Source organism: Lagenorhynchus albirostris, chromosome 9, assembly GCF_949774975.1.
Source record: "Lagenorhynchus albirostris chromosome 9, mLagAlb1.1, whole genome shotgun sequence".
NCBI lineage: Eukaryota > Metazoa > Chordata > Mammalia > Artiodactyla > Delphinidae > Lagenorhynchus > Lagenorhynchus albirostris.
In genome coordinates this window covers 74,861,689-74,887,919 of record NC_083103.1, presented here as the reverse complement: position 1 = coordinate 74,887,919, position 26,231 = coordinate 74,861,689, and positions in this window count along the sequence as shown.

Sequence of the window (26,231 nt, the reverse complement as noted above, 5' to 3'; positions counted from 1 at the left end):
GATAAATGATCAATAAGATGATTGACACTAGCCTGCTTCTATAATCATCTAGAACCACTGTCCTCTTAGCTCACTATATTCTTCCCATGTTCATCTCCATTTTGTTTCTGACTCTAAACACTTTCCTGTCTCAGGCTTCATATTTCCTGTTCCTTCTGTCTGGAATGTATTTGCCATGACTCTTTGCATAGTGGCTACATTGCACCCTTTAGGTTTCATTTAAATTTCATCTCTCTAACTAAGGAGTACTCCCCAGATCCCCACTCCACTACCAACCCACCACCGTATTGCATTTTGATATATGTTTTTTTATGTTTGTTTTGTACTTATTCATGATCTCACTTCTAGGACTAGAATAATAATCTGATGAATATTGGTATCTGGTCTTTCCCATTCACCATCATATCTCCTGAATGTAGAGTGATATCTGACACATAGTATTATCACAATAAATATTTTTAAATAAAATAATGAAAACATATAAGCCTTCATTCAACATTTTACATTGTAACCTCCACATTCCAAGCAATTTTCTTGATGTGGAGCACATAGCAGTGAACAATATGAATAAAATCTAAGATCCTGTGGATTTTATAAGTTAGGAGATAAGATTCAGAGCAAGTAAATGTGTCATTGGAAATATATGGTATGGAGACAGTTAAGCAGTAACAATAGAGAGTGATGGAGGATGCAGTATTACTTAGACAGGATTATGGATCAAGAATGTCACCTACCATATCAGCAAACAAAGGATGTTTTGGCCATCAAGCCAGCAGCCACTGCAGCCACCCCCAGCTGTTCACTCTGAAGGGATTCAGGATGGAGAAAAGCAGAATACTGGCCCTAGATAGTTAAGGTGCATATCAAAGTAATGATTGCAGTGAGCCCAAACTCTCTCATCTTCCCATAGATAGAAAAGTGCTAAATTCGGTAACTTTAGATGTCTAGTTTTTTTTAATTAACAGTGATGTTTTGATGTTCCGACTACCTTGTTTTTGTTGCAAAAACTCCTATATATATGGCTCCTCCCATACCTCTTCAGAAGCAGTCCCTCAGAGCGATCTAAGATGCTGTCGTCTGGGCTAAAGTCCTCAGAACATCCACTGAGTGAGACATAATTCTCAACTTTTAGGCTGTGCATTTTTTGTTCAGTCAACAGGATGGTCAAGAAAAGCCTTGTAGATGAGGTGATACTCAGTTCCATATCAATATTGCTCATTTAGATTATACAATAGGAATTAAACAACCTAAACTTTGTGTGACAATTTGACACATATCTCAATAGTATGTTTGCCATTGCTCAATGGTCCTGTCAATCACCTGTTAATGATGGCAAGCAAACTGGTCAGTAGCAATTTTGGATACCCTCATTTCACCTCCATTATTTTGACTCTGAATAAGTAACTCAATGACATTAAGATTGAAGGCATTTGAATCAAAAACCTGAATTAACATTATCTGTATTTTATCCCATATCCTTATGTCTTTCCTTCCCATTTCAAAGGAAATTATATTCCTTCCTACCCATGTGTCTTCACTCCTATTACTTTCCAATTTCTGAAGAACTGTTCCTCTTTATTATAATGTGTGTCTCTCTCTCTTTCCTTTCTTTTATCCCTTGCTCTTGCTCTAACTCTGTCTCTTTCTTGAAGGGGCCCTTTGCTGATTTCACACATGCTTGCTTATGCTAGTTTGGGAAACAAATGAACCAAATCATCAAATATATTTTACCACATGAGCTCCTTAATATTACTTCTTTCTTTTTCTACTCTAACACATGTCTACAACACACAACTTGTACCTCAGTCCCAAAGTTCCTTCCCAGAATCACATTCAACATTTATTTGACACGTATTTCAATTATGTCAGACACTATGTTATATAATCTGAGAAATATTGTTCTATCTTAACATCTCCACATGTGAATTAATTATTGTTGTACCTGAGCAGGACCCTAGGGGGCCTGCCTGGGACAGACTCTTCCCCCGTATCCTTTGCTGTAGCTCAGGTCTGAAGTACCCAGATAATAGTATCTCATGCATATTTCCTGAGTTTTTCAGATGCTAAAAACCACCATCAAATGGAAGAAATTAACTACTAGATGATCATGCCCATAGTCCGCCGACATACTGGCACCTAAGGACTGATGATGTCAACCGCCCTGTTACCTCAACATCAACCAATCAGAGAATTGTGCACGAGCTGATCACATACCCTGGGATGCCCCTCCCTCACCTGGCCTTTAAAAATGCTTTGCTGACACCCTTTGGGAGTCCGGGGTTTTTGCAAGGCCCTGCTCCAAACTCGAACGTTTTGGTTCATTTGGCCTCACTGTGCATCAGGCATACAAACTTGTGTTCACTAACATTATTTCCATTTTAGAGCTGAGGAAATTCAAGGTGGTTTAATTTCTTGTGCAAATAATAGGGTTAATAAGTAGCAATTCCAAGGTTTAAACCCAGGGTTTCTAATTCTAAATCTTCTTTTCACTAATCTCTGAGATTATTCATGATTTTCTCATTTCTGTATCCAACAATCTTTTCTATTTTATTTTTGTTTTTATTATTAATGACAGCTTTTGAAATCATACTCTATGTAACTGACTTTATTATGCTTTTCTTGACATATATAATCATATTAATTAATATGTGAGAAATTCACTGTAGACAACATATTCCCATAATCACCCCTGATTTAATTTCCATTACAACATTTCAAGTCAATATTCTAAATACACATGTGCTTAATTTCAGGTCCTTTTTCCAAAGAAGTTTTTTTTTTTTCTCATTTTGGTAGTTTAGCATGTTGAATACATGAATACTGAATGATCATGGTGGAACTTATTGAATTCTAGGTTTAAATTAATCAAAATAATTAAATATGCACACTTAACACACTTCCAAATTATCGCACTTCTGCACCTTATTCACCATGATTTCTTCTGAAATTACAAAATCACAGGTGGCATGACTATGTTTGGTTTATTCCAATCATTTTCTTCAGGCATACAGGGTTTTGTAAAGCATTTCCTTCTACTAAAAATGATATTCATTTTAAGCTGCCTCTTCAAAGTCATTCCCTAAGATTAAGATACTGTTTATGTTAACATTCCACTCTATCACTGCTTTAGTTTCACTGACATGCTTCCACATTTTGTCAATGCCATGTTGTACTCTGAAATTCTGTCCCCAAATAGCATACTACCTATCAAGATATAAACAATATTGCTTTTTTAACTTCCAGGAAAAAAAGTCAAACCTAAGTATACTTGAGAGAAAACTATAATTACTTCACATAATTAATTACTTTTCTACAACAGCAACTGTGGCAATTACTCATTCTAAGAAAGTCTAATCATGTTACAGAAACTTGATCCAATTATTTAGCTCCTAACACAGGCAGGAATACTTCTACCATGTTGGTCTGTACTCAGACCTGTTTCACTGTGTCGTATTCATGTGGTTTTTACCATCCTAGATCTTCCTAATTTTTGAAGCTAAACAGCCATGATCCCAGATGTCAACTGCTGGTTGCTTATAGGTCCTCCAGCTTTAGAAAGTTTTCTTCTTCTTCTTCTTCTTCTTCTTCTTCTTCTTCTTCTTCTTCTTCTTCTTCTTTTCTTCTTCTTCTTCTTCTCCTTCTCCTTCTCCTTCTCCTTCTTCTTCTTCTTCTTCTTCTTCTTCTTCTTCTTTTCTTCTTCTTCTTCTTCTTCTTCTTCTTCTTCTTCTTCTTCTTCTTCTTCTTCTTCTTCTTCTTCTTCTTTCTTCTTCTTCTTCTTCTTCTTCTTCTTCTTCTTCTTCTCTTCTTCTTCTTCTTCTTCTTCTTCTTCTTCTTCTTCTTCTTCTTCTTCTTCTTCTTCTTCTTCTTCTTCTTCTTCTTCTTCTTCTTCTTCTTCTTCTTCTTCTTCTTTCTTTCTTTTAGTATGTTAAATAAATTGGCTTGTAGATGTACTGCACAAATTGTGGAAAGTTCAAATTCTTCTACCTCCACCACCTGCTCTCTGCAATGTCTCTGAGAGCTCACTGGGAGTTTAATGTCTCTTATTACATCTTGTTCCCAAAGTTCTATTTCCCCCCAATTCCTAATTTCGTCCATGAATAATTTGTTTTTCTTGTCTTCATCCTAAAATGACACAAACATAGAACAGAGAGATTTTTCCTTGACTTCTGCAAAATACCATTTACATAAAGTGATTGTGTATGGTATATAGTCTTAAGTCATAGATTTGGGGCTGACAGTGGAGAAGGGACAGTAGTCTTAGGACTCTCACTGGATAAATATTTTCTTCCAGTTCTTGTCCTCTTGCTCTGTTGCTCCTCTCTGCCTTTTTCTTCTCTAAGTTGGTTACATGAAAAATTTTTTTAAATGCCTCCCATTTTATAAAGGAGAATCATTCAGCTCTTTCTGTCTCTTAGGTTGGCCCATTTTAGCAAAGATTTAAACATACTCTTTTGAAAACCAAAATTGTCCATCAATGCATTTTGTGGACACATGGCATTTCTTCTGTTAAGAGAGAATTTTGCTACCAGTTTTTAAACTGACTGTTATTTTGTTTTATTCCCTCTATAGTTTTCCTTTAGCAAAATCTTTATATTACCTGAAAATGACTTCTAACTTGAGACCATACACCCTCTCTCACTCACAGATTTTAAATTCTCTGAGTGGCGTTTGAATAGAGATGAAGCATACCATCTAATAGAACTACACATATTATTACATAGACTGATTACAGAAAGATTGGCTCTTCATTGGTGTCAAATGGCATCAGGTTGTGGGTTTTGCTCCCAGGTACCCTGTAACTGAATCTGGTTGCTCTTCTTTTCAGGGCAATAGCTCCCCATATTCCATTTTATCTGCTATTGAATTTCTGTCTCCTTTATGGGAGACATTCTTTCTGTCAGCCAATTCCCCTTCTACATTACTCTGTTTAGGTCCTGAGTATGTACATTTTATTCCAAAAAATGTTCATCCTCCCTGTGATGTTAACAAACGGAGGTGTGTTTTTGAGTTCTAGTCTACCTGAATACACTAGGTGCAATAGAGCAGGCTTCTTCTACAGTTGCTTAACTCTCTAGTGTTAGAGGCACAATGTCAGAGGAATAATCAAACCTCTCCAGTTCTGAGCAACTATTTCTTTTTTTTTTTTTTAATTTTTTTTAACATCTTTATTGGAGTATAATTGCTTTACAATGGTATGTTAGCTTCAGCTTCACAACAAAATGAATCAGTTATATACATACATATATTCCCATATCTCTTCCCGCTTGCGTCTCCCTCCCTCCCACCCTCCCTATCCCACCCCTCCAGGCGGTCACAAAGCACCGAGCTGATCTCCCTGTGCTATGCGGCTGCTTCCCACTAGCTATTTACCTTACGTTTGGTAGTGTATATATGTCCATGCCTCTTTATCGCTTTGTCACCGTTTACCCTTCCCCCTCCCCATAACCTCAAGTCCATTCTCTAGTAAGTCTGTGTCTTTATTCCTGTTTCACCCCTAGGTTTTTCATGACATTTTTTTTTTAAATTCCATATATATGTGTTAGCATACGGTATTTGTCTCTCTCTTTCTGACTTACTTCACTCTGTATGACAGACTCTAGGTCTATCCACCTCATTACAAATAGCTCAATTTCGTCTCTTTTTATGGCTGAGTAATATTCCATTGTATATATGTGCCACATCTTCTTTATCCATTCATCCGATGATGGACACTTAGGTTGTTTCCATCTCTGGGCTATTGTAAATAGAGCTGCAATGAACATTTTGGTACATGACTCTTTTTGAATTATGGTTTTCTCAGGGTATATGCCCAGTAGTGGGATTGCTGGGTCATATGGTAGTTCTATTTGTAGCTTTTTAAGGAACCTCCATACTGTTCTCCACAGTGGCTGTATCAATTTACATTCCCAGCAGCAGTGTAAGAGGGTTCCCTTTTCTCCACACCCTCTCCAGCATTTATTGTTTCTAGATTTTTTGATGATGGCCATTCTGACTGGTGTGAGATGATATCTCATTGTAGTTTTGATTTGCATTTCTCTCATGATTAGTGATGTTGAGCATTCTTTCATGTGTTTGTTGGCACTCTGTATATCTTCTTTGGAGAAATGTCTATTTAGGTCTTCTGCCCATTTTTGGATTGGGTTGTTTGTTTTTTTGTTATTAAGCTGCATGAGCTGCTTATAAATTTTGGAGATCAATCCTTTGTCAGTTGCTTCATTTGCAAATATTTTCTCCCATTCTGAGGGTTGTCTTTTGGTCTTCTTTACGGTTTCCTTTGCTGCGCAAAAGCTTTTAAGTTTCATTAGGTCCCATTTGTTTACTCTTGTTTTTATTTCCATTTCTCTAGGAGGTGGGTCAAAAAGGACCTTGCTGTGATTTATGTCATAGAGTGTTCTGCCTATGTTTTCCTCTAAGAGTTTGATAGTTTCTGGCCTTACATTTAGGTCTTTAATCCATTTTGAGCTTATTTTTGTGTATGGTGTTAGGGAGTGATCTAATTTCATACCTTTACATGTAGCTGTCCAGTTTTCCCAGCACCACTTATTGAATAGGCTGTCCTTTCTCCACTGTACATTTCTGCCTCCTTTGTCAAAGATAAGGTGACCATATGTGCGTGGGTTTATCTCTGGGCTTTCTATCCTGTTCCATTGATCTATCTTTCTGTTTTTGTGCCAGTACCATACCGTCTTGATAACTGTAGCTTTGTAGTATAGTCTGAAGTCTGGGAGCCTGATTCCTCCAGTTCCTTCTTTCGTTCTCAAAATTGCTTTGGCTATTCGGGGTCTTTTGTGTTTCCATACAAACTGTGAAATTTTTTGTTCTAGTTCTGTGAAAAATGCCAGTGGTAGTTTGATAGGGATTGCATTGAATCTATAGATTGCTTTCGGTAGTAGAGTCATTTTCACAATGTTGATTCTTCCAATCCAAGAACATGGTATATCTCTCCATCTATTTGTATCGTCTTTAATTTCTTTCATCAGTGTCTTATAATTTTCTGCATACAGATCTTTTGTCTCCTTACGTAGGTTTATTCCTAGATATTTTATTCTTTTTGTTGCAATGGTAAATGGGAGTGTTTTCTTGATTTCACTTTCAGATTTTTCATCATTAGTATATAGGAATGCCAGAGATTTCTGTGCATTAATTTTGTATCCTGCCACTTTACCAAATTCATTGATTAGCTCTAGTAGTTTTCTGGTAGCATCTTTAGGGTTCTCTATGTATAGGATCATGTCATCTGCAAACAGTGACAGCTTTACTTCTTCTTTTCCGATGTGGATTCCTTTTATTTCCTTTTCTTCTCTGATTGCTGTGGCTAAAACTTCCAAAACTATGTTGAATAAGAGTGGTGAGAGTGGGCAACCTTGTCTTGTTCCTGATCTTAGTGGAAATGCTTTCAGTTTTTCACCATTGAGGATGATGTTTGCTGTGGGCTTGTCATATATAGCCTTTATTATGTTGAGGAAAGTTCCCTCTATGCCTACTTTCTGCAGGGTTTTTATCATAAATGGGTGTTGAATTTTGTCAAAAGCTTTCTCTGCATATATTGAGATGATCATATGGTGTTTCTCCTTCAGTTTGTTAATATGGTTTATCACATTGATAGATTTGCGTATATTGAAGAATCCTTGCATTCCTGGAATAAACCCCACTTGATCATGGTGTATGATCCTTTTAATGTGCTGTTGGATTCTGTTTGCTAGTATTTTGTTGAGGATTTTTGCATCTATGTTCATCAGTGATATTGGCCTGTAGTTTTCTTTCTTTGTGACATCCTTGTCTGGTTTTGGTATCAAGGTGATGGTGGCCTCGTAGAAGGAGTTTGGGAGTGTTCCTCCCTCTGCTATATTTTGGAAGAGTTTGAGAAGGATAGGTGTTAGCTCTTCTCTAAATGTTTGATAGAATTCGCCTGTGAAGCCATCTGGTCCTGGGCTTTTCTTTGTTGGAAGATTTTTAATCACAGTTTCAATTTCAGTGCTTGTGATTGGTCTGTTCATATTTTCTATTTCTTCCTGATTCAGTCTTGGCAGGTTGTGCATTTCCAAGAATTTGTCCATTTCTTCCAGATTGTCCATTTTATTGGCATAGAGTTGCTTGTAGTAATCTCTCATGATCTCTTTTATTTCTGCAGTGTCAGTTGTTACCTCTCCTTTTTCATTTCTAATTCTATTGATTTGAGTCTTCTCCCTTTTTTTCTTGATGAGTCTGGCTAGTGGTTTATCTATTTTGTTTATCTTCTCAAAGAACCAGCTTTTAGTTTTATTGATCTTTGCTATTGTTTCCTTCATTTCTTTTTCATTTATTTCTGATCTGATTTTTATGATTTCTTTCCTTCTGCTAGCTTTGGGGTTTTTTTGTTCTTCTTTCTCTAATTGCTTGAGGTGCAAGGTTAGGTTGTTTATTCGAGATGTTTCCTGCTTCTTAAGGTGGGCTTGTATTGCCATAAACTTTCCCCTTAGAACTGCTTTTGCTGCATCCCACAGGTTTTGGGTCGTTGTGTCTCCATTGTCGTTTGTTTCTAGGTATTTTTTGATTTCCTCTTTGATTTCTTCAGTGGTCACTTCATTATTAAGTAGTGTATTGTTTAGCCTCCATGTGTTTGTATTTTTTACAGATCTTTTCCTGTAATTGATATCTAGTCTCATGGCGTTGTGGTCAGAAAAGATACTTGATACAATTTCAATTTTCTTAAATTTACCAAGGCTTGATTTGTGACCCAAGATATGATCTATCCTGGAGAATGTTCCATGAGCACTTGAGAAAAATGTGTATTCTGTTGTTTTTGGATGGAATGTCCTATAAATATCAATTAACTCCATCTCGTTTAATGTATCATTTAAAGCTTGTGTTTCCTTATTTATTTTCATTTTGGATGATCTGTCCATTGGTGAAAGTGGGGTGTTAAAGTCCCCTACTATGAATGTGTTACTGTCGATTTCCCCTTTTATGGTTGTCAGTATTTGCCTTATGTATTGAGGTGCACCTAAGTTGGGTGCATAAATATTTACAATTGTTATATCTTCCTCTTGGATCGATCCCTTGATCATTATGTAGTGTCCTTCTTTGTCTCTTCTAATAGTCTTTGTTTTAAAGTCTATTTTGTCTGATATGAGAATTGCTACTCCAGCTTTCTTTTGGTTTCCATTTGCATGAAATACCTTTTTCCATCCCCTTACTTTCAGTCTGTATGTGTCTCTAGGTCTGAAGTGGGTCTCTTGTAGACAGCAAATATATGGGTCTTGTTTTTGTATCCATTCAGCCAATCTGTGTCTTTTGGTGGGAGCATTTAGTCCATTTACATTTAAGGTAATTATCGATATGTGTGTTCCTATTCCCATTTTCTTAATTGTTTTGGGTTCATTATTGTAGGTCCTTTCCTTCTTTTGTGTTTCTTGCCTAGAGAAGTTCCTTTAGCAGTTGTTGTAGAGCTGGTTTGGTGGTGCTGAACTCTCTCAGCGTTTGCTTGTCTGTAAAGGTTTTAATTTCTCCATCAAATCTGAATGAGATCCTTGCTGGGTAGAGTAATCTTGGTTGCAGGTTTTTCTCCTTCAACACTTTCAATATGTCCTGCCACTCCCTTCTGGCTTGCAGAGTTTCTGCTGAAAGATCAGCTGTTAACCTTATGGGGATTCCCTTGTGTGTTATTTGTTGTTTTTCCCTTGCTGCTTTTAATATGTTTTCTTTGTATTTAATTTTTGACAGTTTGATTAATATGTGTCTTGGCGTATTTCTCCTTGGATTTATCCTGTATGGGACTCTCTGTGCTTCCTGGACTTGATTAACTATTTCTTTTCCCATATTAGGGAAGTTTTCAACTATAATCTCTTCAAATATTTTCTCAGTCCCTTTCTTTTTCTCTTCTTCTTCTGGAACCCCTATAATTCGAATGTTGGTGCGTTTAATGTTGTCCCAGAGGTCTCTGAGACTGTCCTCAGTTCTTTTCATTCTTTTTTCTTTTTTCTGCTCTGCAGTAGTTATTTCCACTATTTTATCTTCCAGGTCACTTATCCGTTCTTCTGCCTCAGTTATTCGGCTATTGATCCCATCTAGAGTACTTTTAATTTCATTTATTGTGTTGTTCATCGTTGCTTGTTTCATCTTTAGTTCTTCTAGGTCCTTGTTAACTGATTCTTGCAATTTGTCCATTCTATTGTCCATTCTATCTCCAAGATTTCGGATCAACCTTACTATCATTATTCTGAATTCTTTTTCAGGTAGACTGTCTATTTCCTCTTCATTTGTTAGGTCTGGTGGGATTTTATCTTGCTCCTTCATCTGCTGTGTGTTTTTCTGTCTTTTCATTTTGCTTATCTTACTGTGTTTGGGGTCTCCTTTTTTGCAGGCTGAAGGTTCGTAGTTCCTGTTGTTTTTTGTGTCTGTCCCCAGTGGCTAAGGTTGGTTCAGTGGGTTGTGCAGGCTTCCTGGTGGAGGGTACTAGTGCCTGTGTTCTGGTGGATGAGGCTGGATCTTGTCTTTCTGGTGGGCAGGTCCACGTCTGGTGGTGTGTTTTGGGGTGTCTGTAGACTTACTATGATTTTGGGCAGCCTCTCTGCTAATGAGTGGGCTTGTGTTCCTGTCTTGCTAGTTGTTTGTCATAGGATGTCCAGCACTGTAGCTTGCTGGTCGTTGAGTGAAGCTGGGTGCTGGCGTTGAGATGGAGATCTCTCGGAGATTTTTGCTGTTTGATATTATGTGCAGCTGGGAGGCCTCTTGTGGACCAGTGTCCTGAAGTTGGCTCTCCCACCTCAGAGGCACAGCACTGACTCCTGGCTGCAGCACCAAGAGCCTTTCATCCACAGGGCTCCTTAATTTGGGATGATTGGTTGTCTATTCAGGTATTCCACAGATGCAGGGTATATCAAGTTGATTGTGGAGCTTTAATCCGCTGCTTCTGAGGCTGCTGGGAGAGATTTCCCTTTCTCTTCTTTGTTCTGACAGTTCCCAGGGGCTCAGCTTTGGATTTGGCCCCGCCTGTGCGTGTAGGTCGCCGGAGGGCGTCTGTTCTTTGCTCAGACAGGACGGGGTTAAAGGAGCCGCTGATTCGGAGGCTCTGGCTCACCCAGGCCGGGGGGGTAGGGAGGGTCACGGAGTGCGGGGCGGGCCTGCAGCGGCAGAGGCCGGCGTGACGTTGCAGCCTGAGGGCGCCGTGCGCTCTCCCGGGGGAGCCGTCCCTGGATCCCGGGACCCTGGCAGTGGCGGGCTGCACAGGCTCCCCGGAAGGGCGTGTGGCTAGTGACCTGTGCTCGCACACAGGCCTCCTGGCGGCAGCAGCAGCGGCCTCAGCGTCCCATGTCCGTCTCTGGGCTCCGCAATCTTAGCCGCGGCTCGCGCCCGTCCCTGGAGCCCTCTCAAGCAGCGCTCTTAATCCCCTCTCCTCGTGCACCAGGAAACAAAGAGGGACGTAAAAGTCTCTTGCCTCTTCGGCAGGTCCAGACCCCTCCCCGGACTCTCTCCCGGCCAGCCGCGGCGCACCAACGCCCTGCAGGCTGTGTTCACACCGCCAACCTCAGTCCTCTCCCGGCGCTCCGACAAAAGCCGGAGCCTCAGCTCCCAGTCCCGCCCGCCCCGGCGGGCGAGCAGACAAGCCTCTCGGCTGGTGAGTGCCGGTCAGCCCGATCCTCTGCGCTGGAATCTGTCCGCTTTGCCCTCTGCACCCCTGTTGCTGTGTTCTCCTCTGCGGCTCCCAAGCTCCCCCACTCCGCCTCCCGAAGTCTCCACCCGCGAAGGGGCTTCCTAGTGTGTGGACACTTTTCCTCCTTCACAGCTCTCTCCCGCTGGTGCAGGACCCGTCCCTATCCTTTTGTCTGTTTAGTTTTTTCTTTTGCCCTAACCAGGTACGTGGGGGGTTCCTTGCCTTTTGGGAGGTCTGAGGTCTTCTGCCAGCGTTCAGTAGGTGCTCCGTAGGAGTTGTTCCACGCGTAGATGTACTTCTGGTGTATCTGTGGAGAGGAAGGTGATCTCCGCGTCTTACTCTTCCGCCATCTTCCCGGAAGTCCCCGCAACTATTTCTTAATAGCCAATGTAACCTTCTTATTTTTGATACTACCAAGTTTTTAATATATGGTATAAATTTCATACATTGTTAACCTGAACTCTGATTGAACTTCACTTACCTAGAAAAAATTGATTAATGAGACTTCTGCAAATTACTAGACTGTTTATGATGATTCTTCTATCTAGGTGATGAAGATATTTGATACTCCTAACATGTTACATGTCTAACACTTTATGATGCCCTGAATTTGAGTATTGTACTTTATTTTGTTGCCTTTTTAAAAGTTTTATCCCTTGTTAAGCAGATTTCTTAGAAGAGTGGCTCTTCTCCCAAACTTTAAAGAAACTTAGTCAACATGTGGGTAAGAATTACTATCAACCACATACAGTACCTTTTGTGAACAGGTACTATATGTAGAAATGTCTAATACATGATGGAGACTCCAATAAGACACAAGGCATAGTCTTTGCCCTCTAAGTTCTTACATTATACTAGTAATGTTAAATAGTAAGAATAAAAAAGACATTTCAGGCATTGTTCTAATTGCTTTAGAGTACCTCATTAAATCTGTATAAGATGATAAGGCATGGACTATGCGTATTTCAGGCTGGAGAACATGATGTAAAGAAAGTAACAAGGTTGAAATAGATTTAGTATATTTAAAGAGAAAATGAATAATTTGCTTTCATTGGAGTAGTTTTTATTTAAAGAAAGAATAAAATATATACTCAGAGATTCTTTTTTTTTTTTTCTTTTAAGAATCCTGGAGGTTTGCTTTTTGGTCTATGTTTAAACACAGTATATAACATAACAACAATAATGGCCATTGGTATTTTTCTTTTTTTTAGAAATTTCATGTAATATCTGAAACATTTGTATTAACATATTTCCATACAAATAACCCAAAGAAAGTTTAGTATTAGTTGTTTTGTTTGTTTGTACTGCAGGTTCTTATCAGTCATCAATTTTATACACATCAGTATATACATGTCAATCCCAATCGCCCAATTCAGCATGCCACCATCCTCACCCCACTGCAGTTTTCCCCCCTCGATGTCCATACCTCCGTTCTCTACATCTGTGTCTCAAACTCTGCTCTGCAAAACAGCCCATCTGTACCATTTTTCTAGGTCCCACATACATGCGTTAATATACGATTTTTGATTTTTTCTTTCTGACTTACTTCACTCTGTATGACAGTCTCTAGATATGTCCACGCCTCAATGAATGACTCAATTTCTTTCCTTTTTATGGCTGAGTAATATTCCATTGTATATATATACCACATCTTCTTAATCCATTCATCTGTTGATGGGCATTTAGGCTGCTTCCCTTACCTGGATATTGTAAATAAGGCTGCAACAAACATTGGGATGCATGTATCTTTTTGAATTACAGTTTTCTCTGGGTATATGTCCAGTAGTGGGATTGCTGGATCATATGGTACTTCTATTTTTAGTTTTTTAAGGAACCTCCATATTGTTCTCCGTAGTGGCTGTATCAATTTACATTCCCACCAACAGTGCAAGATGGTTCCCTTTTTTCCACAACTTCTTCAGCATTCGTTGTTTGTAGATTTTCTGATGATGCCCATTCTAACTAGTGTGAGGTGATACCTCATTGTAGTTTTGATTTGCATTTCTCTAATAATTAGTGATGTTGAGCATCTTTTCATGTGCTTCTTAGCCATCTGCATGTCTTCTTTGGAGGAATGTCTATTTAGGTTTTCTGCCCATTTTTGGATTGGGCTGTTTGTTTCTTTAATATTGAGCTGCATGAGCTGTTTATATATTGCGGAGATTAATCCTTTGTCCTTTGATTTGTTTGCAAATATTATCTCCCATTCTGAGGGTTGTCTTTTTGTCTTGTTTATGGTTTCCTTTGCTGTGCAAAAGTTTGAAGTTTCATTAGGTCCCATTTGTTTATTTTTGTTTTTACTTCCATTACTCTAGGAGGTGGATCAAAAAAGATCTTGCTGTGATTTATGTCAGAGTTTTCCTCTAAGAGTTTTATAGTGTCCAGTCTTACATTTAGGTCTTTAATCCATTTTGAGTTTATTTTTGTGTATGGTGTTAGGGAGTATTCTAATTTCATTCTTTTATATGTAGCTGTCCAGTTTTCCCAGCACCACTTACTGAAGAGACTGTCTTTTCTCCATTGTATATCCTTGCCTCCTTTGTCATAGATTAGATCACCATATGTGTGTGGGTTTATCTCTAGGCTTTCTATCTTGTTCCATTGATCTATATTTTTGTTTTTGTGCCAGTACCATATTGTCTTGATTGCTGTAGCTTTCTAGTATAACCTGAAGTCAGGGAGTCTGATTCCTCCAGCTCCGTTTTTTTCCCTCAAGACTGTTTTGGCTATTCGGGGTCTTTTGTGTCTCCATACAAATTTTAAGATAATTTGTTCTAGTCCCGTAAAAAATGCCATTGCTAATTTGATAGGGATTGCATTGAATCTGTAGATTGCTTTGGGTAGTATAGTCATTTTCACAATATTGATTCTTCCTATCCAAGAACATGGTATATCTCTCCATCTGTTTGTATTATCTTTAATTTCTTTCATCAGTGTCTTATAGTTTTCTGCATACAGGTCCTTTGTCTCCCTAGGTAAGCTTATTCCTAGGTATTTGATTCTTTGTGTTGCAATGGTAAATGGGAATGTTTCCATAATTTCTCTTTCAGATTTTTCATCATTAGTGTATAGGAATGCAAGAGATTTCTGTGCATTAATTTTGTATCCTGCAACTTTACCAAATTCATTGATTAGCTCTAGGAGTTTTCTCGTGGCATTTTTAGGATTCTCTCTATATAATATCATGCCATCTGCAAACAGTGACAGTTTTACTTCTTCTTTTCCAATTTGTATTCCTTTTATTTCTTTTTCTTCTCTGATTACCATGGCTAAGACTTCCAAAACTATGTTGAATTATAGTGGTGAGAGTGGACATCCTTGTCTCATTCCTGATCTTAGAGTAAATGCTTTCAGTTTTTCACCATTGAGAATGATGTTTGTTGTGGGTTTGTCATATATGGCCTTTATTATGTTGAGGTACGTTCCCTCTATGCCCACTTTCTGGAGAGTTTTTTCATAAACTGGTGTTGAATTTTGTCAAAAGCTTTTCTTCATCTATTGAGATGATCATATTGTTTTTCTGCTTCAATTTGTTAATATAGTGTATCACATTGATTGAATTGCATATATTGAAGAATCCTTGCATCCCTGGGATAAATCCCACTTGATCTTGGTGTATGATCCTTTTAATGTGTTGTTGGATTCTGTTTGCTAGTATTTTCTTGAGGATTTTTGCATCTATATTCATCCGTGATATTGGTCTGTAATTTTCTTTTTTTGTAGTATCGTTGTCTGGTTTTGGTATCAGGGTGATGATGGCCTCATAAAATGAGTTTGGGAGTGTTCCTTCCTCTACAATTTTTTGGAAGAGTTTGAGAAGGATGGGTGTTAGCTCTTCTCTAAATGTTTGATAGAATTCACCTGTGAAGCCATCTGGTCCTGGACTTTTGTTTGTTGGAACATTTTTAATCACAGTTTCAATTTCATTTCTTGTGATTGGTCTGTTCATATTTTCTTTTTCTTCCTGGTTCAGTCTTGGAAGGTTATACCTTTCTAAGAATTTGTCCATTTCTTCCAGGTTGTCCATTTTATTGGCATAGAGTTGCTTGTAGTAGTCTCTTAGGATGCTTTGTATTTCGGCAGTGTCTGTTGTAACTTCTCATTTTTCATTTCTAATTTTTATTGATTTGAGTCCTCTCCCTCTTTTTCTTGATGAGTCTGGCTAATGGTTTATCGATTTTGTTTATCTTCTCAAAGAACCAGCTTTTAGTTTTATTGATCTTTGCTATTGTTTTCTTTGTTTCTACGTCATTTATTTCTGCTCTGATCTTTATGATTTGTTTCCTTCTGCTAACTTTGGGTTTTGTTTTTTCTTCTTACTACTCTCTTAGAACTGCTTTTGCTGCATCCCGTAGGTTTTGGATCATTGTGTTTTCATTGGCATTTGTCTCTAGGTATTTTTTGATTTCCTCCTTAATTTCTTCAGTGATCTCTTGGTTTTTTAGTAATGTATTGTTTAGCCTCCATGTGTTTGTGTTGTTTACGGTTTTTTTTTCCCTGTAATTCATTTCTAATCTCATAGCGTTGTGGTCAGAAAAGATGCTTGATATGATTTCAATTTTCTTAAATTTACTGAGGCTTGATTTGTGACCCAAGATGTGATCTATCCTGGAGAATGTTCCGTGCGCACTTGAGAAGAAAGTGTAATCTGCTCTTTTTTGGATGGAATATCCGATAAATATCAATTAAATCTATCTGGTCTATTGTGTCATTTAAAGCTTCTCTTTCTTTATTTATTTGCATTTTGGATGATCTGTCCATTGTTGTAAGTGAGGTGTTAAAGTCTCCAACTATTATTGTGTTACTGTCGATTTCCTCTTTTATAGCTGTTAGCAGTTGCCTTATGTATTGAGGTGCTCCTATGTTGGGTGCATATTTATTTATAATTGTTATATCTTCTTCTTGGATTGATCCCATGATCATTATGTAGTTTCCTTCCTTGTCTCTTGTAACATTCTTTATTTTAAAGTCTATTTTATCTGATATGAGTATAGCTACACCAGCTTTCTTTTGATTTCCATTTGCATGGAATATCTTTTTCCATCCCCTCACTTTCAGTCTGTATGTGTCCCTAGGTCTGAAGTGGGTCTATTTTAGACAGCGTATATATGGTTCTTATTTTTGTATCCATTCAGCAAGCCTGTGTCTTTTGGTTGGAGCATTTAATCCATCCACGTTTATGGTAATTATCGAGATGTATGTTCCTATGACCATTTTCTTAATTGTTTTGGGTTTGTTTTTGTAGGTCCTTTTCTTCTCTTGTGTTTCCCACCTAGGGAAGTTCCTTTAGCATTTGTTGTAGAGATGGTTTGGTGGTGCTGAATTCTCTTATGTTTTGCTTGTCTGTAAAGCTTTTGATTTCTCCATCGAATCTAAATGAGATCCTTGCTGGGTAGAGCAATCTTGGTTGTAGGTTGTTCCCTTTCATCACTTTAAGTATCTCATGCTACTCCCTTTTGGCTTGTAGAGTTTCTTCTGAGAAATCAGCTGTTAACCTTATGGGAGTTCCCTTGTATGTTATATGTCATTTTTCCCTTGCTGCTTTCAATAATTTTTCTTTGTCTTTAATTTTTGCCAATTTGATTACTTTGTGTCTCGGCATGTTTCTCCTTGGGTTTATCCTGTATGGACTCTTTGCACTTCCTGTACTTGGGTGGCTATTTCCTTTCCCATGTTAGGGAAGTTTTTGACTATAATCTCTTCAAATATTTTCTCTGCTCCTTTCTCTCTCTCTTTTTTTATTTAAAGAAAGAATAAAATATATACTGAGAGGTTCTTAGGGCCCTTGGCCATTACGTTGAGAAATTTAAGATTAATCATCTCACTGATGTTTATTTTACATCTGATTGAGTTTAAAGGTTGATGATGATGTAGCCAAGACTCTGTCAGCAGATTTTAGGATGGGATGAAAGAACAAAGTACTGATGGCACAGAAACCAGATAGAAATGAGTAGATTTGACCTGAAGTGATTTGGGCCTGGACTTAATTAAATGAATGAGAATAGAAAGGATGAGATAAGTGATGTGAGATATTATAGCAGAAGAAATAAACTAACTTGATAACTGACTGAATTCAGAAGGAAGAAATGATGAACAACTAATTTTTCAATCACATCTTCTGTTTCCATTGTCATTCACCTGCTTCATCTTGGAAATCTTAAATTCCAATAACTCACTTAGTATATCAGTAGTTCATATGGGATACAGGGCAAATTCCTTATCATGGATTACAAGGTTCTTCAGACATGGTCTTCATGATCTTGCACATGATTACTTCTCCAGATTTTATTACTCCCATTTTAATGAACAGATATGTCTGAGTGTCTACAATGCTTTCAACTTTGTAGTAGGGTAGTTGTTTTCATACCTTTTGCTTTTAAAGTTTACTTGCAATTTGAAAAATTTTTGAGGTTCTCAAAGAATGTTCCTTTAGGTGAGATATATTATCTATACTTTTACTATATTAGAAATCAAAATTGAGAAATTTTTAAAATATGTATTAATATATTTAAAAATAACTACTATAAACCTATAATGAATTTTGCTGTTGGCAGCAATTACTGTGAGTTATTCTCCCTTGAAGTGGCAGACCTACTTGGTTCATTTTTTTTTAACATCTTTATTGTGTATAATTGCTTTACCATGGTGTGTTAATTTCTGCTTTATAACAAAGCGAATCAGCTATACATATACATATATCCCCATACCTCTTGCATCTCCCTCCCTCCCACCCTCCATATCTGACCCCTATAGGTGGTCACAAAGCACTGAGCTGATCTCCCTGTGCTATGTGGCTGCTTCTCACTAGCTGTTGGTTTTACATTTGGTAGTGTATATATGTCCATTCCACTCTCTCACTTTGTCCCAGCTTACTCTTCCCCCTCCCTGTGTCCTCAAGTCCATTCTCTAGTAGGTCTGCGTCATTATTCCCATCTTGCTCCTAGGTTTTGATGACCATTTTTTTAAAATTCCATATATATGTGTTAGCATACTGTATTTGTTTTTCTCTTTCTGACTTACTTCACTATCTATGACAGACTCTAGTTCCATCATCCTCACTACAAATAGCTCAATTTCGTTTCTTTATATGGCTGACTAATATTCCATTGTATATGTGTGCCACATCTTCTTTATCCATTCATCTGTCAATGGATGCTTAGGTTGCTTCCATGTCCTGGCTATTGTAAATAGAGCTACAATGAACATTGTGGTGCATAACTCTTTTTGAATTATGGTTTTATCAGGATATATGCCCAGTACTGGGATTTCTGGGTCATATGGTAGTTCTATTTTTAGTTTTTTAAGGAACCTCCTGACTGTTCTCCATAGTGGCTGTATCAATTTACATTCCCACCAACAGTGCAAGAGTGTTTCCTTTTCTCCACACCCTCTCCTGCATTAACTGTTTTTAGATTTTTTAATGATGGCCATTTTGACTGATGTGAGGTGATACCTCATTGTAGTTTTGATTTGCATTTCTCTAATGATTAATGATGTTGAGCATTCTTTCATGTGTTGTTGGCAATCTGTATATCTTCTTTGGAGAAATGTCTATGTAGGTCTTCTTCCCATTTTTGGATTGGGTTGTTTGGTTTTTTTTGATACTGAGCTGCACGAGACGCTTGTAAATTTTGGAGATTAATCCTTTTTTAGTTGCTTCATTTGCAAATATTTTCTCCCATTCTGAGGGTTGTCTTTTCATCTTGTTTATGGCTTCCTTTGCTGTGCAAAAGAGTTTGAGTTTCATTAGGTTCCATTTGTTTACTTTTGTTTGCATTTCCATTTCTCTAGGAGGTGGGTCAAAAAGGATCTTTCTGTGATTTATGTCATTGAGTGTTCTGCCTATGTTTTCCTCTAAGAGTTCTATAGTGTCTGGACTTACATTTAGGCCTTTAATCCATTTTGAGTTTATTTTGGTGCATGGTGTTAGAAAGTGTTCTAATTTCATTCCTTTAGATGTAGCTGTCCAGCTTTCCCAGCACCACTTACTGAAGTAGCTGTCTTTTCTTCATTGTATATTCTTTCCTCCTTTATCAAATATATGTGACCATATGCGCATGGGTTTATCTCTGGGCTTTCTATCCCGTTCCATTGATCTATATTTCTGTTTCTGTGCCAGTACCATCCGTCTTGATTACTGTAGCTGTGTAGTATAGTCTGAAGGCCAGGAGCCTGATTCCTCCAGCTCCGTTTTTCTTTCTCAAGATTGCTTTGGCTATTTGGGGTTTTTAGTGTTTCCAAACAAATTGTGAAATTTTTACTTCTAGTTCTGTGAAAAATGCCAATAGTAGTTCGACAGGGATTGTATTGAATCTATAGATTGCTTTGGGTAGTATAGTCATTTTCACAATGTTGATTCTTCCAATCTAAGAACATGGTAATTCTCTCCATTGGTTTGTATCATCTTTAATTTCTTTCATCTGTGCCTTATAATTTTCTGCATACAGGTCTTCTGTCTCCTTAGGTAAGTTTATTCCCAGGTATTTTATTCTTTTGGTTGCAATGGTAAATGGGAGTGTTTCCTTAATTTCTCTGTCAGATTTTTCATCATTAGTGTATAGGAATGCAAGAGTTTCTGTGCATTAATTTTGTATCCTGCTACTTTACCAAATTCATTGATTAACTCTAGTAGTTTTCTGGTAGCATCTTTAGTATTCTTTACATATAGGACATGTCATCTACAAACAATGACAGCTTTACTTCTTCTTTTACGATTTGGATTCCTTTTATTTCTTTGTCTTCTCTGATTGCTGTGGCTAAAACTTCCAAAACAATGTTGAATAACAGTGGTGAGAGTGGGCAACCTTGTCTTGTTCCTGATCTTAGTGGAAATTGTTTCAGTTTTTCACCATTGAGGACAATGTTGGCTCTGTGTTTGTCATATATGGCCTTAATTATGTTGAGGTAATTTCCCTCTATGCCTACTTTCTGGAAGGTTTTTATCATACATCGGTGTTGAAGATTGTCAAAAGCTTTTTCTGCATCTATTGAGATGATCATAGGGTTTTTATTCTTCAATTTGTTAATATGGTGTATCACATGGATTGATTTGTGTATATTGAAGAATCCTTGCATTCCTGAGATAAATCCCACTTGGTCATGGTGTATGATCCATTTAATGTGCTGTTGGATTCTGCTTGCTAGTATATTCTTGAGAATTTTTGCATCTATGTTCATCAGTGGTATTGGCTTGTGATTTTCTTTCTTTGTGACATCTTTGTCTGGTTTTGGTATCAGGGTGATGGCGGCCTAGTAGAATGAGTTTGGGAGTGCTCTTCTCTCTGCTATATTTTGGAAGAGTTAGAGAACGATAGGTGTTAGCTCTCTAAATGTTTGATAGAATTCTCCTGTGAAGCCATCTGGTACTGGGCTTCTGTTTGTTGGCAGGTTGTTAATCACAGTTTCAATTTCAGTGCTTGTGACTGGTTGGTTTATATTTTCTATTTCTTCCTGGTTCAGTCTCAGAAGGTTGTGGTTTTCTAGGAATTTGTCCATTTCTTCCAGGTTTTCCCTTTTATTGGCACATAGTTGCTGGTAGTAATCACTCATGATCCTTTGTATTTCTGCACTGTCAGTTGTGACTTCTCCTTTTTCTTTTCTAATTCTATTGATTTGAGTCTTCTCCCTTTTTTTTCTTGAAGAGTCTGGCTAATGGTCTATCAATTTTGTTTATCTTCTCAAAGAATCAGCTTTTAGTTTTATCGATCTTTGCTATTGTTTCCTTCATTTGTTTTTCATTTATTTCTGATCTGATCTTTATGATTCCTTTCCTTTTGCTAACTTTGGTGGGGGGCTTTTTGTTGTTGTTCTTTGCTTTCTAATTACTTTAGATGTAAGGTTAGGTTGTTATTTGAGATGTTTCTTGTTTCTTATGATAGGATTGTATTGCTATAAATTTCCCTCTTAGAACTGCTTTTGCTGCATCCTGTAGGTTTTGTGTCATTGTGTTTTCATTGTCATTTGTTTCTAGGTATTTTTTGATTTCCTCAGTGATCTCTTTGTTATTAAGTAGTATATTGTTTAGCTTCCATGTGTTTGTATTTTTTACAGATTTTTTCCTGTAATTGATATCTAGTCTCATAGCGTTGTGGTCAGAAAAGATACTTGATATGATTTCAGTGCCCTTAAATTTCCCAAGGCTTGATTTATGACCCAAGATATGATCCATCCTGGAGAATGTTCCATGAGCACTTGAGAAGAAAGTGTATTCTGTTGTTTTTGGATGGAATGTCCTATATATAACAAGTAAGTCCATCGTGTTTAATATATCATTTAAAGCTTGTGTTTCCTTATTTATTTCTAGAAATGCTGTTTATTGATTATTCTCTCCATGTACGTTTTAGTCAGTTGTGTTGCTCTCAATTAACAAACCCATTATTAACCTAATTTTCTAATGGAGGAAGAGATGAAAGATACTTATCACCTTCTGTGGAATCTATAAACGTGAGACCAAAATGATTAGCAATATAGGAAATTTTGGATGATCAATCCACTGGTGAAAGTGGAGTGAAATCGTCCCCTACTATGATTGTGTTACTGTCAATTTCCCCTTTTATGGCTGTAAGCATTTGCCTTATGTATTGAGGTGCTCCTATGTAGGGTGCATAAATATTTACCATTGTTATATATTCTCTTGGATTGATCCCTTGATTATTATGTAGTGTCCTTCTTTGTCTCTTGTAATAGTCTATATTTTAAAGTCTATTTTGCCTAATATGAGAATTGCTACTCCAGCTTTCTTTTGGTTTCCATTTGCATGGAATATATTTTTCCATCCCCTCACTTTCAGTCTGTATGTGCCCCTAGGTCTGAAGTGGGTCTCTTGTAGACAGCATATATATCTGTCTTGTTTTTGTATCCATTCAGCCAGTCTAGGTCTTTTGGTTGGAGCATTTAATCCATTCACATTTAAGGTAATTATCGATATGTATGTTTCTATGACCATTTCCTTAATTGTTTTGGGTTTGTTATTGTAGGTCTTTTCCTCCTCTTGTGTTTCCTGCCTATAGAAGTTCCTTTACCGTTTGTTGTAAAGCTGGTTTGGTGGTGCTGAATTCTCTTAGCTTTTGCTAGTCTGTAAAGGTTTTAATTTCTCCATCGAATCTGAATGAGATCCTTGCTGGGGAGAGTAATCTTGGTTGTATGTTTTTTCCCTTTCATCACTTTAAACATGTCTTGCCACTCCCTTCTGGCTTGCAGAGTTTCTGCTGATAGATCAGCTGTAAACCTTATGGGGATTCCCTTTTATGTTACTTGTTCATTTTCCCTTGCTATTTTTAATATTTTTTCTTTATATTTAATTTTTGATAGTTTTCTTGGCATGTTTCTCCTTGGATTTGTCCTGTATGGGACTCTCTGTGCTTTCTGGACTTGATTAACTATTTCCTTTCCTATATTAGGGAAGTTTTCAACTAATCTCTTCAAATATTTTCTCAGTCCCTTTCTTTTTCTCTTCTTTTTCTGGGACTCCTATAATTCGAATGTTGGTGCATTTAGTGTTGTACCAGAGGTCTCTGAGACTGTCCTCTATTCTTTTCATTCTTTTTTCTTTATTTTGCTCTGCAGTAGTTATTTCCACTATTTTATCTTCCAGGTCACTTATCCATTCTGCCTCAGTTATTCTGTTATTGATTCCTTCTACAGAATTTTTAATTTCATTAATTGTGTTGTTCATCATTGTTTGTTTGCTCTTTAGTTCTTCTAGGTCCTTGTTAAACATTTCTTTTATATTCTCCATTCTATTTCCAAGATTCTGGATCATCTTTTCTATCATTATTCTGAATTCTTTTTTAGGTAGACTGCCTATATCCTCTTCATTTGTTTGGTCTGGTGGGTTTTTACCTTGCTCTTTCATCTGCTGTGTGTTTCTCTGTCTTCTCATTTTGCTTAACTTACTGTGTTTAGGGTCTCCTTTTCACAGGCTGCAGGTTCGTAGTTCCCATTGTTTTTGGTGTTGCCCCCAGTGAGGAAGGTTTGTTCAGTGGGTTTTGTAGGTTTCCTGCTGGAGGGGACTAGTGCCTGTTTTCTGGTGTATGAGGCTAGATCTTGTCTTTCTGGTGGGCAGGTCTGTGTCCAGTGGTGTTTTTTGGGGTGGTGTGACCTTATTATGATTTTAGGCAGCCTTTCTCCTAGTGGGTGGGGTTGTGTTCCTGTCTTGCTAGTTGTTTGGTATAGGGTGTCCTGAAACTTAGCTTGCTGGTTGTTGAGTGGAGCTGGGTCTTGGCATTGAGATGGAGATCTTTGGGAGATTTTCACCATTTGATATTACATGGAGCTGAGAGGTCTCTGGTGGGCCAGTGTCCTGAACTTGGCTCTCCCACCTCAAAGGCCCTGACTCCCAGCCAGAGCACCATGACCCTGTCATCCACACAGCTAAGAATAAAAGGGAGAAAAAAGGAAAGAAAGGAAAAAAAGAAAGAAGAAAGAAAGAAAGAAAGAAAGAAAGAAAGAAAGAAAGAAAGAAAAATAAAATAACCTTATTAAAATAAAAAATACAAAATAATTATTAAAAATTAAAAAAAAAAGTAATTCTAAAAAAAAGAAAGAAAGATGAGAGAAACCAAACCAAAAAACAAATCCACCAATGATAACAAGTGCTAAAAACTATACAAAAAAACAAACAAACAAACAAACCCGGAGAGAGAACCCTAGAACAAATGGTAAAAGCAAAGCTATACAGAAAAAATCACACACAGAAGCATACATATACATACTCACAAAAAGAGAAAAGGAAAAATATATATATATATATATATATTGTTGCTCCCAAAGTCAACTGCCTCAATTTGGGATGACTCGTTGTCTCTTCAGCTATTCCCGAGATGCAGGGTACATCAAATTGATTGTGGAGATTTAATCTGCTGCTCCTGAGGTTGCTGGGAGAGGTTTCCCTTTCTCTCCTTTGTTCGCACAGCTCCTGGGGTTCAGCTTTGGATTTGGCCCGGCCTGTGCATGTAGGTCACATTAGGGTGTCTGTTCTTTGTTCAGACAGGACGGGGTTAAAGGAGTAGCTGATTAAGGGTCTCTGGCTCACTCAGGATTGGGGGAGGAAGGAATACAGATGCAGGGTGATCCTGTGGTGGCAGTGGCCAGCCTGATGTTGCAACAGCCTGAGCCACACCGTGTGTTCTCCCAGGGAAGTTGTCCCTGGATCACAGGACCCTGGCAGTGGTGGGCTGCACAGGCTCCTGGGAGGGGAGGTGTGGATAGTGACCTGTGCTCACACACAGGCTTCTTGGTTGCTGCAGCAGCAGCCTTAGTGTCTCAGGCCCGTCTCTGAGGTCTGCGATTATAAGCCGCAGCTCGCACCTGTCTTTGGAACCCGTTTAGGCTGCGCGCTTAATCCCCTCTCCTTGCACACCACAAAACAAAGAGGCAAGAAAAAGTATCTTGCCTGTTTGGCAGTTCCAGACCTTTTCCTGGACATATTACCAGCTCGCTGTGGCATACTAGCCCCCTTCAGGCTGCGTTCACGCAGGCAACCCCAGTCCTCTCCCTGAGATCTGACCTCTGAAGCCGAAGCCTCAGCTCCCAGCCCCCACCTGTCCCAGTGGTTGAGCAGACAAGCCTCTGGGGCTGGTGAGTGCTGGTCAGCTCTGATCCTCTGTGCCGGAATCTCTCTGCTTTGTCCTCCGCACCCCTGTTGCTGTGCTCTCCTCCGTGGCTCTGAAGCTTCCCCTCTCTGCCACCCGAAGTCTCCTCCCGCGAAGGGGTTTCCTAATGTTTGGAAACCTTTCCTCCTTCACAGCTCCCTCCCATTGGTGCAGGTCCCATCCCTATTATTTTGCCTCTCTTTTTTCATTTTTCTTTTACCCTACCCAGGTATGTGGGGAGTTTCTTGCCTTTTGGGAGGTCTGAGGTCTTCTGTCAGTGTTCAATGGGTGTTCTGTAGGAGTTGTTCCACATGTAGATGTATTTCTGATGCATTTGTGGGGAGGAATTTGATCTCCACGTCTTACTCTTCTGCCATTTTGAAGATCTCTCTACTTACTTCATTTTAAAGAAAATATCTGCCAAGGATACAAGCTTGAATAACAGTTCATAACTTCTGCACAGTAATCTAGTAAAAACATCTATTTGTTCTTAATTCCATGCTTTCTCTAAACATTTAAATTAATCACTTGTAGATACTCAAGTCATACACTCTGAATTTATTTTCCTTTCTGTGAAGAGTCCATTTAGAGCATATGGCTGTGGAATATGAGTGTTTGGGGGGAATGGAAGCAATTGTGTACTGAAGGATAAAAGCAGGGAGAGCTAGGGCTCTCTGTGTGAAATGCTAGTACCTTTCTCTCTGCTTTAATATACTTTTCCTTCCACTCATTCAAATACACTCAACACCTCACCGTCCACTTAAGCCCTGTCTTTTCCTGAAGTTTTTTGGTGTGAATTAATAAGTGTGCCAGGAGAGGGTCTCCAGAAGATCTCTAATGCAACTATGATTAATATTAGGAATGCTTTATACCATAGAGACTCCTGGACATGTTTCCTCCCTCATTGTAGTTCCTGATTTGTTCATCAGTCCAAATGTCTGTAACCTTAGTGAACAAAGAATATGTAGGATGCTTTTTCCTCTGGTTTATTCACAGCATCCAGGACA